This window comes from Xenopus laevis, chromosome 4L, assembly GCF_017654675.1.
Source record: "Xenopus laevis strain J_2021 chromosome 4L, Xenopus_laevis_v10.1, whole genome shotgun sequence".
Classification (NCBI taxonomy): Eukaryota; Metazoa; Chordata; class Amphibia; order Anura; family Pipidae; genus Xenopus; species Xenopus laevis.
In genome coordinates, this window is record NC_054377.1 from 120,244,317 (window position 1) to 120,261,018 (window position 16,702).

Genomic DNA, 16,702 nt, shown 5'->3' on the forward strand with positions numbered 1-16,702 from the left:
AGCAGCAGCACCAGGAGCCAAAGAGGAAGAGGACACTCCCTGCACAGCACTATATAGCAGTGTGGCAGGGGAGTGTCATTACACTCTTTGTCCAATAGGTGTAGGTGTTACACTTTACCAGTTACAAGGGCTTGGCCCAATAACAAGGGAAAAGAGAACTACATACAAAAGGTAGGGGATTAACTCTATAGGGATAGGATATCCTATAGGTCCCTACATATGTTATACTATTGGCCTTCATCTTTTCTTTTTTATAGTTTATGAATTGCCTTTTTCTGACGCTTTCCATCTAAAAAACAAATGCTCTGTAAGGCAAAAAATTTAGTTATTACTCATCTTTCTATTCAGACATATCCTATCAGGCCCGGACTGGCAATCTGTGGGTTCTGGCAAATGCCAGAGGGGCTGCTATAAGGTCCCATAGAAAGTCAGCATTTAGTGGGCTGGTGGGGGCTGTTTGGGCCTCTGAGTGGGCTGATTGGGCCTCTGTGTACCTGAAATGCCGGGGCCTATTTTAGTTCTCAGTCCGGACCTGTATCCTATTCATATTCCAGGCTGGTATTTAAATCAATGCATGGTTGCTAGGTGAATTTAGACCCTAGCAACCAGATTGCTGAAATTGCAAACTGGAGAGCTGCCAAATAAAATGCTAAATAACTAAAAAACCATAAATAATAAAAAATGAAAAGCAAATTCTCACTCTCTACATCATACTAAAAGTTAACTCAATGGTGAATAACCCCTTGGCTTCAGAGTCTGGCTGTAAAGTGCCACTTTTCTTGTTCCCTACTAGGAACAAGATCTTTCCATCAACTGTTCTTAATATCTACGCAAAGCTGCCTGACAAATAATAGTGTTACTTCTCATTTTCACCTGTTTCTGTTTTTTTTTTAATAATTAAGTTATTGCACTTATTGTTATTGTTTAGAGAAACTTTTTTTTTTTTGCAGCGAACACAATAAAAAAGCAGGATGTGAATTCCTCTCCATGTTCAGTCTCTATAGGAAATATTCTTTATTTCTCATGTAAAAACATTGTTTATTAAGTGTATAGAATAGTTCTTTATATGTGTGCATTACCATATATATATATATATATATATATAGAAAGCACAAAATTGGTCTCTCGCACACCTTCGAATGGTGAAGTACCAGGTGCTGCTGCTGTGTCAAATATTCAGAAATCCATCAGTAGAAAGCAGCGCACACTGGAATTTTTAAAAGTTTAATTTATTTATCAAAAATTTTTAAAATTTTACATGTATCGACGTTTCGGTCCTGGTCTTGGACCGTTCTCAAGATACACCATGTGTTTAAAACTGGGATTTTATACCCTCCTCTATCACCAAACAGGAAGTGAAATCACCAACACACATCACACAAGGACATAGGAAATAGCTATCACCCCACTGAGTGCTGTTCATTCGCTATTTGCAACAAAGTTGCTCATCTGGATCCTTTTTTGGCAATATATTATAAAAACATAGTTGCGCATTTGTATCGATTCATCCCTTATGATACTATAACAGCAGCCCAGTAAGGTATTATACGTCAAACCTAATGTCCCATAAAACAAAAATGCAAAACATAGCAAGATCATAATAAATGTACATAAACATAAACATCATCTCTGATTAAGGAAGCAAGTAAGGGACAACTGTTCATTAAGACCATTCGGCGCCATAGTATTAAGCTTTTTTATCCAAAAACATTCTCTCTGCAAAAGTAGTTTGGACCTGTCGCCTCCTCTCCGAAGGGGCGGTATATGGTCTATGCCAATATATTTAAACGTGGGTAAACGGTGTCCCTTATCCGAAAAATGTTTGGCCACAGGTTTAGTTGTACGATTGTCCCTAAAAGCAGTGCTTATAGCCGAGCGGTGGGCATCCATCCGGAGCCGCAAAGTAAGATCAGTCTTTCCCACATAGGAAAGACCGCACGGGCAGGTGATTAAATAAATGACATGAGTAGTAGTGCAAGTGATGTGGGATCTAATAGCAAATCGTCTCCCCGTGTGGGGGTGTGTGAAACTCTGACTAGGATACATATACCGACAAGATGTACAAGTGGGACATCTAAAACATCCCATCTTCCTGTTAGCCAGCCATCCTCTCTGTACCTGTTGATAACTCGAAATAGGATCTGTCTTAACTAAAAGGTTGTGCAAACTCACACCTCTTTTATAGGCCATCAAGGGGGGACTGTTTATCACTGATTTCAATCCATTATCCGCCTGTAAAATATTCCAATTTTTATGTACAACTTTTTTGATTCTTCCAGAAACCCCAGAAAATCGTGAGGAAAAGACGAGTCTATTAAGGGCCCGATCATTCTGTTCACCTTCCATTACCTTCCTTTTGGCCTTATAGAGGGCTTGTTTAAGCAACCTGCGTGGGTATCCCCTAACTCGAAATCTATCCTCCATCGCTTTAAGTTGTATAGCTCTAGTGTCTTCAGAGGAGTTATTACGTAAAACCCTACAGAACTGAGAAATGGGAAGAGAAATTTTCATAGTTTCTGGATGCTGGCTTTTAAACTGTAACAAAGTATTCCGATCTGTGGCTTTTCTATACAAAGAATATTCAAATTTGTCACCATTTCGGCTTATTTCTACATCTAGAAATTGTATACGGTCAGTACTGGTCGTGGCGGTAAATTTCACAGGACCCCCCAAATTATTTAAATGGGTAACCATGGACATGAAGGATACTTCACTGCCCTTCCACACAATCAATATGTCGTCTATGTAGCGTCTAAAAAATAAAAGACTAGTCCCATACTCAGGCATGATGTTATTTTGCTCAAATTGATGCATAAAAAGATTAGCATATGCAGGTGCCATGGCCGCTCCCATCGCGGTACCTGACACCTGCATATAATAGTCATGTTCAAATCTGAAATAATTCAAAGTGAGACACATATGGAGTAATTGCATGACGCATTCAATGTTAGGACCTGAATAAGGATCATATTGTGTAATTGATCGACGGACAGACTCCACCCCCAAGCCATGGGGAATGCAGGTATATAGATTAACTACATCCATACTGGCTAGTGTGATTATCTCATCTGGATTGATCCGAAAGTCGTTAATCAGGCTTAGTAAATGTGGGGTGTCCCTCAGGTAAGTAGGGGTGGCTTGAACAATAGGTTGCAATATATTATCAATAAATATTCCAACAGGATGGAGAAGGCTGTCTCTACTGGAAACGATCGGACGTCCAGGAGGTGCTAAAGGATTTTTATGCACCTTGGGCAAGGTATATAAAACAGGACACTTTGGAAAATCCATAGTTAAAAAAGATCTTAATTCGTCAGATATAAATCCATTCTCAAATGAAAATTTAATATATTGATCCACCTGTTTTTTAAATTGGTTCACAGGATCCCCCTTGAGCAACTTATAAACATGCGCATCAGAAAGTTGTCGTACAATTTCATTGTGGTAATCCACATAATTAAGTAGTACAATGCCCCCACCTTTATCAGCGGGGCGTATCACAATATTGTTATCACTGGACAGAGATTTGATCGCTGCAGTTTCTGCTTTAGTTAAATTATTCAAGGAAGCCTGTGAACCAATTATGGGTCCCACCTCATTGTCAACACTTTGCTTAAACAATTTTATAGCCTGATTAGTCACTGGCGGATTAAGTAAACTCTTTAATCTCAAATTGGTAGTAGGGGCTGTGGAAGAACCATCCCTGTAAATATCTTTTAAACATAACAATCTGCAAAACTTAAAAAAGTCAATGTCCCAATCGAACTGTTTCAAGGCAGAAGTGGGAACAAAAGTCAATCCCTTCTTGAGAAGACTCATTTCACCCTCAGACAACGAATGTTGGGACAGGTTAAAGATTGGGATCTCTAAATCCTGCGATCTTTTCCCCTTTTGGCCTCTCCTCGTACGGCACTTCTTGTGATGCCCCTTCCCGTAGGTGGCCTGCCCGAATCTACCGGAGTATTGGCTAAAAAAGGGGGGTCATCGTGTATGTCCCTTACTTCCCGCGGATTAGGTTTAGAAAGTACATTACCAGTGGTTGTTTCATCGGGTTCGGAGTCGCCTGAGCTGGCATCCACAGAGTTCAAAGGACGAGTAAGTTTAACTCGTTTACGCCACCGTGGCCGCTGTGTTCCAAAAGCTCCGTCCTTCTCACCAGTAAGCCACCGGTAAACCCGGAAGCCGGTGTAATCTTCGTTCACCCGGCGAAGTTTCTCTCTTTTGAACCGTAGTAACTCCTGCTTGTACTTCTCGACCTGCATTCTGGCGCGTGTGAATGGTTCGCATGTTCGCTGCTTTCTACTGATGGATTTCTGAATATTTGACACAGCAGCAGCACCTGGTACTTCACCATTCGAAGGTGTGCGAGAGACCAATTTTGTGCTTTCTAGATATTGGTATAAGTCCTATACTCGGTCTACGCACCCTTAATTTGTTATGTACATTTGAATTAAATAATTATGGATGAATTTATCGACAAAACACATTTTCAAGGCGACTATGCAGAAACTTGGCATGTTACGGAAGCTGATGCGGAGCGTGTTTTGTGGCACCATAATCATACTGAGTTACCTTTTAAACTATCGGATGTGGACATTTCACAAGATTGGGAGAGGATGAAAAAGAAAGAAATAGACCTTGATCTTCATGGCTTATTCCTTTCAGATTACTATCGCTCCAAGAGAATTCCCCGTGGCTTTAGAATACGCAATGTTCCGACCATTGGCAGGTCTAATCCAGAATTTTGCAAGAAATGGATTGGTGTGCTTAATCGCTGCTCCCTAGACCTCATGGTGCTTGTCATAGAGGAGGTCTCAGGGGAATTAACCAGGAGCCGGAAATCCCTTGCCGCATTTGAAACGCAACACGGAGTTGCGGTCCAAGCTGCTGAGACATGCGAACCATTCACACGCGCCAGAATGCAGGTCGAGAAGTACAAGCAGGAGTTACTACGGTTCAAAAGAGAGAAACTTCGCCGGGTGAACGAAGATTACACCGGCTTCCGGGTTTACCGGTGGCTTACTGGTGAGAAGGACGGAGCTTTTGGAACACAGCGGCCACGGTGGCGTAAACGAGTTAAACTTACTCGTCCTTTGAACTCTGTGGATGCCAGCTCAGGCGACTCCGAACCCGATGAAACAACCACTGGTAATGTACTTTCTAAACCTAATCCGCGGGAAGTAAGGGACATACACGATGACCCCCCTTTTTTAGCCAATACTCCGGTAGATTCGGGCAGGCCACCTACGGGAAGGGGCATCACAAGAAGTGCCGTACGAGGAGAGGCCAAAAGGGGAAAAGATCGCAGGATTTAGAGATCCCAATCTTTAACCTGTCCCAACATTCGTTGTCTGAGGGTGAAATGAGTCTTCTCAAGAAGGGATTGACTTTTGTTCCCACTTCTGCCTTGAAACAGTTCGATTGGGACATTGACTTTTTTAAGTTTTGCAGATTGTTATGTTTAAAAGATATTTACAGGGATGGTTCTTCCACAGCCCCTACTACCAATTTGAGATTAAAGAGTTTACTTAATCCGCCAGTGACTAATCAGGCTATAAAATTGTTTAAGCAAAGTGTTGACAATGAGGTGGGACCCATAATTGGTTCACAGGCTTCCTTGAATAATTTAACTAAAGCAGAAACTGCAGCGATCAAATCTCTGTCCAGTGATAACAATATTGTGATACGCCCCGCTGATAAAGGTGGGGGCATTGTACTACTTAATTATGTGGATTACCACAATGAAATTGTACGACAACTTTCTGATGCGCATGTTTATAAGTTGCTCAAGGGGGATCCTGTGAACCAATTTAAAAAACAGGTGGATCAATATATTAAATTTTCATTTGAGAATGGATTTATATCTGACGAATTAAGATCTTTTTTAACTATGGATTTTCCAAAGTGTCCTGTTTTATATACCTTGCCCAAGGTGCATAAAAATCCTTTAGCACCTCCTGGACGTCCGATCGTTTCCAGTAGAGACAGCCTTCTCCATCCTGTTGGAATATTTATTGATAATATATTGCAACCTATTGTTCAAGCCACCCCTACTTACCTGAGGGACACCCCACATTTACTAAGCCTGATTAACGACTTTCGGATCAATCCAGATGAGATAATCACACTAGCCAGTATGGATGTAGTTAATCTATATACCTGCATTCCCCATGGCTTGGGGGTGGAGTCTGTCCGTCGATCAATTACACAATATGATCCTTATTCAGGTCCTAACATTGAATGCGTCATGCAATTACTCCATATGTGTCTCACTTTGAATTATTTCAGATTTGAACATGACTATTATATGCAGGTGTCAGGTACCGCGATGGGAGCGGCCATGGCACCTGCATATGCTAATCTTTTTATGCATCAATTTGAGCAAAATAACATCATGCCTGAGTATGGGACTAGTCTTTTATTTTTTAGACGCTACATAGACGACATATTGATTGTGTGGAAGGGCAGTGAAGTATCCTTCATGTCCATGGTTACCCATTTAAATAATTTGGGGGGTCCTGTGAAATTTACCGCCACGACCAGTACTGACCGTATACAATTTCTAGATGTAGAAATAAGCCGAAATGGTGACAAATTTGAATATTCTTTGTATAGAAAAGCCACAGATCGGAATACTTTGTTACAGTTTAAAAGCCAGCATCCAGAAACTATGAAAATTTCTCTTCCCATTTCTCAGTTCTGTAGGGTTTTACGTAATAACTCCTCTGAAGACACTAGAGCTATACAACTTAAAGCGATGGAGGATAGATTTCGAGTTAGGGGATACCCACGCAGGTTGCTTAAACAAGCCCTCTATAAGGCCAAAAGGAAGGTAATGGAAGGTGAACAGAATGATCGGGCCCTTAATAGACTCGTCTTTTCCTCACGATTTTCTGGGGTTTCTGGAAGAATCAAAAAAGTTGTACATAAAAATTGGAATATTTTACAGGCGGATAATGGATTGAAATCAGTGATAAACAGTCCCCCCTTGATGGCCTATAAAAGAGGTGTGAGTTTGCACAACCTTTTAGTTAAGACAGATCCTATTTCGAGTTATCAACAGGTACAGAGAGGATGGCTGGCTAACAGGAAGATGGGATGTTTTAGATGTCCCACTTGTACATCTTGTCGGTATATGTATCCTAGTCAGAGTTTCACACACCCCCACACGGGGAGACGATTTGCTATTAGATCCCACATCACTTGCACTACTACTCATGTCATTTATTTAATCACCTGCCCGTGCGGTCTTTCCTATGTGGGAAAGACTGATCTTACTTTGCGGCTCCGGATGGATGCCCACCGCTCGGCTATAAGCACTGCTTTTAGGGACAATCGTACAACTAAACCTGTGGCCAAACATTTTTCGGATAAGGGACACCGTTTACCCACGTTTAAATATATTGGCATAGACCATATACCGCCCCTTCGGAGAGGAGGCGACAGGTCCAAACTACTTTTGCAGAGAGAATGTTTTTGGATAAAAAAGCTTAATACTATGGCGCCGAATGGTCTTAATGAACAGTTGTCCCTTACTTGCTTCCTTAACCCTTTAAGTGCCAGCAGAATTTCACATTTTGGTTACGCAAAATGCCAGACGTTTTTGAAACATTTTGTGCTCTCTCACTTTAGGGGCATTTTCTGAGGGGAAACCTATAGTTTACCTAGGAAAACTATACATTGTTTTTTTCGGTAGAAACTGAGCTTTCTAAATCTGCCGGAGTTTTCATGTATTTCCACCTGTGCAAAAAAATTTATAGTGCTAAATACCAAAAAAAAATGAAAAATTACCATTTTTCATCGTATATCAATTTATACCAGAAAAATATTTCATTTTAGGGATGAAAATCCAACTGATTTGGAAAGCCTTATGTCTCTCGAACGTGCCAATACCAGATATGTATAGTTTTAGGGAGATTTAGGATTTCTGTACAGCAAAAACTCCCGGCAGTATATTACCGAATTTTGAAAGCACTAAGGCAGAAAACGGCATGCTTTAGATTCCAAGGCAAAAAATCCTGAAACCGTAGGTTTACCCCAGAAAACCATACATTTTTGAAAAGTACACATTCTGCCGATTACAAAATGGGTAACTATGTCTCTCTACTCCCAACTACCAAACATAAAAGCTTGTCTGAAAATAGCGGTTTTTCAAAAAAAAATTCAAAATTCTGAAAAATCATTTCAAAGGTTTTATTTTGCTGCTCCGCATATCCCAAACTATATTAGGTACCAAGAAAAAGCACCTGAAATATGATTGCCAGGGGTCCACTGAACAGTTTGATACCCATTATGCATAGGTTTACCAAAGTATCTGGCATTTAGAGACACCAATATGAAGTTAGCACATCCAAATTGATCAGGACTTTACTTCAGCTACTGAGAAATCAACACATTGACTGCATTTTTTGTGGGGTAAAAACACAGAAATATATGTTTACCCCCCAAACCCATATATTTTTGGAAAGTACACATTCTACTGAATCTAAAATGGGTACCCATGCCTTTCTGCTCCAAACTACTGAGTCGCAAGGCTTTCCCAAAATTGTCGGTTTTGGTGAAATATCTGAAAATTGCCTCAAACCTTCAACTTCCCAGCACCATATCGCCCATGTATCATTACGTACTAAGAAAAAGCACCCTAAATATGATTGCCAGGGTTCCTCTGAACATTTTGGTGGTCATTGTTCATAAGTTTACCAAAGTATCTGGCATTTAGAGGCCCCAAAATGAAGTTAGCGCATACAAACAGTCCCGTGGGTAACTTCAGCTAATGAAAGATCAACACATTGACTGCATTTTTGTGGGGTAAAAACACAGAAATATATGTTTACCCCCCAAAACCCATATATTTTTGGAAAGTACACATTCTACCGAATCTAAAATGGGTACCCATGCCTTTCTGCTCCAAACTACTGAGTCGCAAGGCTTTCCCAAAATTGTCGGTTTTGGTGAAATATCTGAAAATTGCCTCAAAGCTTCAACTTCCCAGCACCATATCACCCATGTATCGTTACGCACCAAGAAAAAGCACCCTAAATATGATTGCCAGGGTTCCTCCAAACAATTTGGTGGCCATTGTTCATAGGTTTACCAAAGTATCTGGCATTTAGAGGCCTCAAAATGAAGTTAGCGTATACAAATAGTCCTGTGGGTAACTTCATCTAATGAAAAATCAACACATTGACTGCATTTTTGTGGGGTAAAAACACAGAAATATATGTTTACCCCCCAAACCCATATATTTTTGGAAAGTACACATTCTACTGAATCTAAAATGGGTACCCATGCCTTTCTGCTCCAAACTACTGAGTCGCAAGGCTTTCCCAAAGTTGTCGGTTTTGGTGAAATATCTGAAAATTGCCTCAAAGCTTCAACTTCCCAGCACCATATCACCCATGTGTCATTACGTACTAAGAAAAAGCACCCTAAATATGATTGCCAGGGTTCCTCTGAACATTTTGATGGCCATTGTTCATAAGTTTACCAAAGTATCTGGCATTTAGAGGCCCCAAAATGAAGTTAGCGCATACAAACAGTCCCGTGGGTAACTTCATCTAATGAAAAATCAACACATTGACTGCATTTTTGTGGGGTAAAAACACAGAAATATATGTTTACCCCCCAAACCCATATATTTTTGGAAAGTACACATTCTACTGAATCTAAAATGGGTACCCATGCCTTTCTGCTCCAAACTACTGAGTCGCAAGGCTTTCCCAAAGTTGTCGGTTTTGGTGAAATATCTGAAAATTGCCTCAAACCTTCAACTTCCCAGCACCATATCACCCATGTGTCATTACGTACTAAGAAAAAGCACCCTAAATATGATTGCCAGGGTTCCTCTGAACATTTTGGTGGCCATTGTTCATAAGTTTACCAAAGTATCTGGCATTTAGAGGCCCCAAAATGAAGTTAGCGCATACAAACAGTCCCGTGGGTAACTTCAGCTAATGAAAAATCAACACATTGACTGCATTTTTGTGGGGTAAAAACACAGAAATATATGTTTACCCCCCAAACCCATACATTTTTGGAAAGTACACATTCTACAGAATCTAAAATGGGTACCCATGCCTTTCTGCTCCAAACTACTGAGTCGCAAGGCTTTCCCACATTTGTCGGTTTTGGTGAAATATATGAAAATTGCCTCAAAGCTTCAACTTCCCAGCACCATATCACCCATGTATCGTTATGCACCAAGAAAAAGCACCCTAAATATGATTGCCAGGGTTCCTCCGAACAGTTTGGTGGCCATTGTTCATAGGTTTACCAAAGTATCTGGCATTTAGAGGCCCCAAAATGAAGTTAGCGCATACAAATAGTCCTGTGGGTAACTTCAGCTAATGAAAGATCAACACATTGACTGCATTTTTGTGGGGTAAAAACACAGAAATATATGTTTACCCCCCAAACCCATACATTTTTGGAAAGTACACATTCTACAGAATCTAAAATGGGTACCCATGCCTTATTGCTCCAAACTACCGAGTCGCAAGGCTTTCCCAAAGTTGCCGGTTTTGGTGAAATATCTGAAAATTGCCTCAAAGCTTCAACTTCCCAGCACCATATCACCCATGTGTCATTACGTACTAAGAAAAAGCACCCTAAATATGATTGCCAGGGTTCCTCTGAACATTTTGGTGGCCATTGTTCATAAGTTTACCAAAGTATCTGGCATTTAGAGGCCCCAAAATGAAGTTAGCGCATACAAACAGTCCCGTGGGTAACTTCAGCTAATGAAAAATCAACACATTGACTGCATTTTTGCGGGGTAAAAACACAGAAATATATGTTTACCCCCCAAACCCATATATTTTTGGAAAGTACACATTCTACGGAATCTAAAATGGGTACCCATGCCTTTCTGCTCCAAACTACTGAGTCGCAAGGCTTTGCCAAATTTGGCGGTTTTGGTGAAATATCTGGAAATTGCCTCAAAGCTTCAACTTTCCAGCATCGTATTGTCCATGTATCATTACCAGCATAAAGCATCCTAAATATAAACATAGGGGTCTACTAAACAGTTTGATGCCCAATATGCATAGATATACCAAACTATGTGGCGCACAGAGACCCCCAAATGACAATATGTATAGACATTTTCACGGCTGACGCGCTGGCTGCTGCAATATAACCACTCGGTGTGTGTATTATGCGACATTAGACCACCTAACAGTACAGAGACCCCAGAAAACCATATATTTTCAGAAAGTACAGATTCTGACGAATCTAATATGGGTAAATAAGTGTTTCTACTGCAAACTGCCAAACTGAAAAGCAATGCTGAACATAACGGTTTTTATCAAATTTCTGAAAATCGTCACAAAGCTTGAATTTTACCCCATTATATGCCCCACATTTCGTAACTTATCAGCATAAAACATCCTAAATATGAACGCCAGGGGTCTACTAAACACTTTGATGCCCAATATGCATAGATATACCAAACTATGTGGCGCACAGAGACCACCAAATGACAATAGTGTATATACATTTTCACGGCTGACGCGCGCTGGCTGCTGCAATATGAGCACCTGGTGTGTGTAATATGCGACATTAGACCCCCCTAACAGTACAGAGACCCCAGAAAACCATATATTTTCAGAAAGTACACATTCTGACGAATCCAATATGGGTAAATATGTGTTCCTACTGCAAACTGCCAAACTGCAAAGCAATGCTGAACGTAACGGTTTTTATCAAATTTCTGAAAATCGTCACAAAGCTTGAATTTTACCCCATTATATGCCCCACATTTCGTAACTTATCAGCATAAAACATCCCAAATATGAACGCCAGGGGTCTACTGAACACTTTGATGCCCAGTATGCATAGATATACCAAACTATGTGGCGCACAGAGACCCCCAAATGACAATAGTGTATATACATTTTCACGGCTGACGCACTGGCAGCTGCAATATAAGCACCTGGTGTGTGTATTATGCGACATTAGACCCCCCTAAAAGTACAGAGACCCCAGAAAACCATATATTTTCAGAAAGTACACATTCTGACGAATCCAATATGGGTAAATAAGTGTTTCTACTGCAAACTGCCAAACTGCAAAGCAATGCTGAACATAACGGTTTTTATCAAATTTCTGAAAATTGTCAGAAAGCTTGAATTTTACCCCATTATATGCCACACATTTCGTAACGTATCAGCATAAAACATCCTAAATATGAACGCCAGGGGTCTACTGAACACTTTGATGCCCAATTTGCATAGATATACTAAACTATGTGGCGCACAGAGACCCCCAAATGACAATAGTGTATATACATTTTCACGGCTGACGCGCTGGCTGCTGCAATATGAGCACCTGGTGTGTGTATTATGCGACATTAGACCCCCCTAAAAGTACAGAGACCCCAGAAAACCATATATTTTCAGAAAGTACACATTCTGACGAATCCAATATGGGTAAATAAGTGTTTCTACTGCAAACTGCCAGACTGCAAATCAATGCTGAACGTAACCGTTTTTATCAAATTTCTGAAAATCGTCACAAAGCTTGAATTTTACCCCATTATATGCCCCACATTTCGTAACTTATCAGCATAAAACATCCTAAATATGAACGCCAGGGGTCTACTGAACACTTTGATGCCCAATATGCATAGATATACCAAACTATGTGGCGCACAGAGACCCCCAAATGACAATAGTGTATATACATTTTCACAGCTGACGCGCTGGCTGCTGCAATATAAGCACCTGGTGTGTGTATTATGCGACATTAGACCCCCCTAACAGTACAAAGACCCCAGAAAACCATATATTTTCAGAAATTACACATTCTGACGAATCCAATATGGGTAAATAAGTGTTTCTACTGCAAACTGCCAAACTGCAAAGCAATGCTGAACATAACGGTTTTTATCAAATTTCTGAAAATTGTCAGAAAGCTTGAATTTTACCCCATTATATGCCACACATTTCGTAACGTATCAGCATAAAACATCCTAAATATGAACGCCAGGGGTCTACTGAACACTTTGATGCCCAATTTGCATAGATATACTAAACTATGTGGCGCACAGAGACCCCCAAATGACAATAGTGTATATACATTTTCACGGCTGACGCGCTGGCTGCTGCAATATGAGCACTCGGTGTGTGTATTATGCGACATTAGACCCCCCTAAAAGTACAGAGACCCCAGAAAACCATATATTTTCAGAAAGTACACATTCTGACGAATCCAATATGGGTAAATAAGTGTTTCTACTGCAAACTGCCAGACTGCAAATCAATGCTGAACATAACCGTTTTTATCAAATTTCTGAAAATCGTCACAAAGCTTGAATTTTACCCCATTATATGCCCCACATTTCGTAACTTATCAGCATAAAACATCCTAAATATGAACGCCAGGGGTCTACTGAACACTTTGATGCCCAATATGCATAGATATACCAAACTATGTGGCGCACAGAGACCCCCAAATGACAATAGTGTATATACATTTTCACAGCTGACGCGCTGGCTGCTGCAATATAAGCACCTGGTGTGTGTATTATGCGACATTAGACCCCCTAACAGTACAAAGACCCCAGAAAACCATATATTTTCAGAAAGTACACATTCTGACGAATCCAATATGGGTAAATAAGTGTTTCTACTGCAAACTGCCAAACTGCAAAGCAATGCTGAACATAACGGTTTTTATCAAATTTCTGAAAATTGTCAGAAAGCTTGAATTTTACCCCATTATATGCCCCACATTTCGTAACGTATCAGCATAAAACATCCTAAATATGAACGCCAAGCGAAGGTTTATTTTTAGTCCAACATTTTGATTCCGTACAGGAACCTTCATCAGGGAAAAGATCTTTTCCCTGACAAAGGTTCCTGTACAGAATCAAAACGTTGGCTGGTTATTGCATTTAATAACCAAATGGCAGTTTCCCTGGAACATGCAAATGAAAGAATACAAAGGGGAATGTTCTGTGCACACAGTGAAATATTTGCACATTTTATGGTCTACATTGAGACACAAGCGCTCATTTACAAAGGGCTAGGCACAAGTGATAGAAGAGCATTGAGGGCAAAAGAATATTTTGCAATGTTCTACCTGGAGTGTCTTTCATAAGGCCCCCTGCTCTGCCCCCACCTTGCCACTATAATAGAATACTTTTTATAGAAGCTGTAGGACTGGCACGTGGGGCTATTTCTCAGCCTGTGTACAAGCGCTATCTGGTGTGTGTGAGCAGGCCTGGACTGAGAATGAAAATAGGCCCTAGCATTTTAGGTACACAGAGGCCAAAACAGCTCCTCATCAGCCCAATAAATAGTAATTGTCTAATTGCAACTTACAGCAGCCCCTCTGGCATTTGCCAGAACCCACAGATTGCCAGTCCAGGCCTGTGTGTGAGCACCAACCAGTGAATCGGGTGCAACATGCTGATCTCCAACCCCTTGGATGTTGCTCTCAGTGGCCTCAAAGCAGGAGCTTATTTTTCATTTCCAGGCTTGGAGGCAAGTTTTGGTTGTATAAAAAACAGATGTACTGCCAAACAGAGCCTCAATGTAGGTTACCAATCCACATACCGGCTACCAAATGGGCAATCACAGCACTTATTTGGCACCCCAAGAACATTTTTCATGCTTGTGTTGCTCCCCAACTCCTTTAACTTCTGAATGTTGCTCACGGGTTCAAAAGGTTGGGGATCCCTGACCTAGAGCCACTGTGTTGGGCCGGGTTCATACACACATACCAGATGTCAGAGACAAAAGCAGTACCTGGAGAAAACCCATGCAGGCACGTTAAGGGGAACTATCGCAAAAATGAAAATTTAATATAAGCTTCAGCATACTGAAATAAGAAACTTTCTAAATACAATCAATTTAAAATGATGTTCCATTTCTGAAATAATTAAGTTTATATTCACTATCCCTCTCTCAGCAACTGTTTCTTCTCATTCTGTCTTCATTCAGGAGTTGGGTGTCAGATGAGAGAGGAATAGTGAATATAAACTTGATTATTTCAGAAACAATGCAGAATTTTTAATTGATTGTAGTTAGAAAGTTTTAGGGCTGGAACTAGGGGTAGGCAGAGTAGGAACGTGCCTAGGGCACTAAGCTGGGGCGGCAAGCACGTACCTCCTGTCGCCTACCCCATTGTCTGGTCCCGTCTCTCCCCATATTTTTTGGCAATAATGCACTTCTGCGCACTTTGGCGCATGCACGCTTGAGCACACTTTGGCGCTCCAGCGCACTTTTTGGCGCATGCGCGCTCGAGCACACACTCAGCCGGTGCCGTGCCCAGCCAGGTTGCCTAGGGTGTCTGGCTGGGTTGGCCTGGCTCTGGAAAGTTTCTTACTTCAGTATGAGGAAGCTTATATTAAATTTTTATTTTTCGTGATAGTTCCCCTTTAAAAACATTCAAACTCCTTGCAGATAGCGCCCAAGCCAGAACTGAACTCAGGAACCCAACGTGCCACTCACAAAAAAACATTGTCCTTCCCATCAAATGATCATTCATACTTTAGAAAACAAAAACTATTTTGGGCAGAAATGTGTCACTTAGAATAAGAATGTATAAAATAATCAACAGTGCCAGTTTTTTATTAACATTTCTATCATTCAATGCCTGAAAAGGAGGAAAGAAACAAGCTTTCTGGCCTGTCTAGTCTGTAGCACCGCACTAAAGAATTTCATGACTACATAAACTTCTTGTTTATGCACAATGTAAAAACTATTTTGAAATGATTGTCCCTTTTAAAGTCTGTCTTTGTCCCAGTGGTGTAAATACAACAAGTTGGGACTGCTGTGCTTCTGCTAGAAACGAAGTAGAGACAATTACTTGAGATATTTAATCAATGCTGCTAAGAGTAAAATATTATTTTCTTACAGAATATGTGTTAATTTAGATAATTGCACACTTGACTTACAACGCTTGATCCAATGTAGTAATCCAAGCTGTAGATGCTCAGTACAAACAGATGGATACCATATGAGGGACCATACATGCTACGGCTGCCTCTCTATTCTTCCATTCATTATTCATAGAACATGGGAATCTGTTGGAATCATCAGGCCAGGACTGAACCGGAAATCTGTGTATTTTGGAAATGCTAAAGAGGCTGCTGTAATATGTCATAGGCAGTCAATATTTATTAGGCCTGTTTGGGTCACAGAGTTAATGTTTGGAATCTCAGTCCGGACATGCATTAGGCTGCATTACACATACCAAAAATCGTACAAAATGAAGATTTTATAACATAATTAAAGGAGAAGGAAAGCTATGAAGGCATTTTATTGCCAATAGATTAGCTACAATAGTGCAAGCTAGAATGCTATATTTATTCTGCAGAATGCTTTACCTTACCTGAGTAAAAAGCTCTAAAAGCTCTCTGTTTAGGATAGCAGCTGCAGTATTAGCTTGGTGTGCCATCACTTCCTGTCTGAGTCTCTCCCTGCTCACTTATAGCTATGGGCTCAGATTACAGCAGAGAAGGGGGGGGGAAGAGGAATAAACTGAGCATGCTCTTGCCCTGGGCAAGGAGGTTTAAGCTGAAGGCAGGAAGTCTGATACAGAAGCCCATGTGTACACAATAGAAGGAAAGAAATGCAGTTTCTTTTGACAGGGGACTCAGAGCAGCATTACTTTGAGGGTTTGTTTACTGGTGTATTTTTGGACCTTTCTGCTAAAGCTTACTTAGTTTTAAACTTTCCTTCTCCTTTAAGGGGGG